This window comes from Octopus bimaculoides, chromosome 21 (assembly GCF_001194135.2).
Source record: "Octopus bimaculoides isolate UCB-OBI-ISO-001 chromosome 21, ASM119413v2, whole genome shotgun sequence".
Taxonomy (NCBI): domain Eukaryota; kingdom Metazoa; phylum Mollusca; class Cephalopoda; order Octopoda; family Octopodidae; genus Octopus; species Octopus bimaculoides.
The window spans coordinates 7,289,198-7,290,627 of NC_069001.1; the positions used below are offsets into that span (position 1 = coordinate 7,289,198).

The window sequence follows — 1,430 nt, forward strand, 5'->3', positions numbered from 1 at the left end:
CCTTGCTAACTATCAGCCATTTTGTCAAAGGACCACTGATGAGGTCACAGAAGTGTGACGAAAGAACTCTGGCCGAAATAAGATTAAGATTAATGTAATATAAAGCTGAAGCAAATTAACACCAAATATACAGTGCGTGTGTTTTTATTGGCTAAACTGGCAATATGACCATCCCCAAGTACAACAACAACTGTTTCAACACACGATTTCACATAAAAAATCTTGCAAAACAAATATGTGTATATATATATATATATATATATATATATATATATAACTGAAGGTGTATGGCTCAGTGGTTAGAGCATCGAGCTTATGATCGTGAGGTTGTAAGTTCAATATCTGGACCGTTGTGTTCTTGAGCAAGACACAATTTCACATTGCTCCAGTTCACTTAGAGTTGCGACGCCACTGGTGCCAAGCTGTATCGGCCTTTGCCATTCCCTAGGATAACATCAGCAGCGTGGAGAAGGGAGGCTGATATGCATGGGTGACTGCTGATCTTCCTTGCAAAACAACCTTGCTTGGACTTGTGCCTTCATGACCGAAGAGGGCCTTCACCCTTTACATATATATATAAATATATATAAGAGGGGGTGCTGTTTTGATGATGAAGCTAATGATGACGATCAAGATGATGCTGATGATACTGATAACAGTAGTGATGGTGATGATTATGATAATGACAACAACGAGGACAACATTTGGTTCCTCCATGTCCTGCGTCGCTATAGAAACGACGATGACAACAACAACAACAACAACAGCATGGGGCCCACATTAACAAAGCGTTCCACACTGACAGTTTTACTTAACACACTGTTGAAGTACACACATCTAACTGAAGCAAAAATTCTATCCAATAATTAAGATCTTTCAAAGCCATCCCTGCCATAATTTGCTTCAGGGCTTCTCTCTTATTTTTGTCATTCAACCATTCTAGATAAATCTTTAGAAGCATCGACATTTCTTCGCATGATTTTCACTTCAATGTTTCGTAAATTCTTTGTATCTATTTTAGCGCTTCCAATAAGATCGATGAAGACCACTTCTTCTGCAGGGAATGTCTTGTAGGAACAATTCTATGGCTCTCTGCCAGCTATTAAGTAGATTCTTTCAAAGAAGCTGACCGTTTCTAAATTACTCTTTGCGGTTATTGATTATACCAGCCAGTTGTCATGTATACATATGGCTGTACATACAGCATTCTTATATATATATATATATATATATACACATACATACACACATATATATAGATGTATATATACATACACATATATATATGTACACACACACATATATATAGATGTATATATACATACACATATATATATGTACACACACACACACATATATATATACATACACAAAAACATCAACCATGAATAAAACATAAAAAAATTCTGTGTGCATATATGTACACACAC

General features: G+C 36.2%; 1 protein-coding gene across 2 annotated transcripts in view; it reads right to left on the reverse strand.

The window, feature by feature from the left end:
- Nucleotides 1–1,430, reverse strand: part of LOC106883894 (disabled homolog 2-interacting protein-like) — a 285,725-nt gene that overhangs the window by 81,788 nt on the left and 202,507 nt on the right. The window lies entirely within an intron of this gene.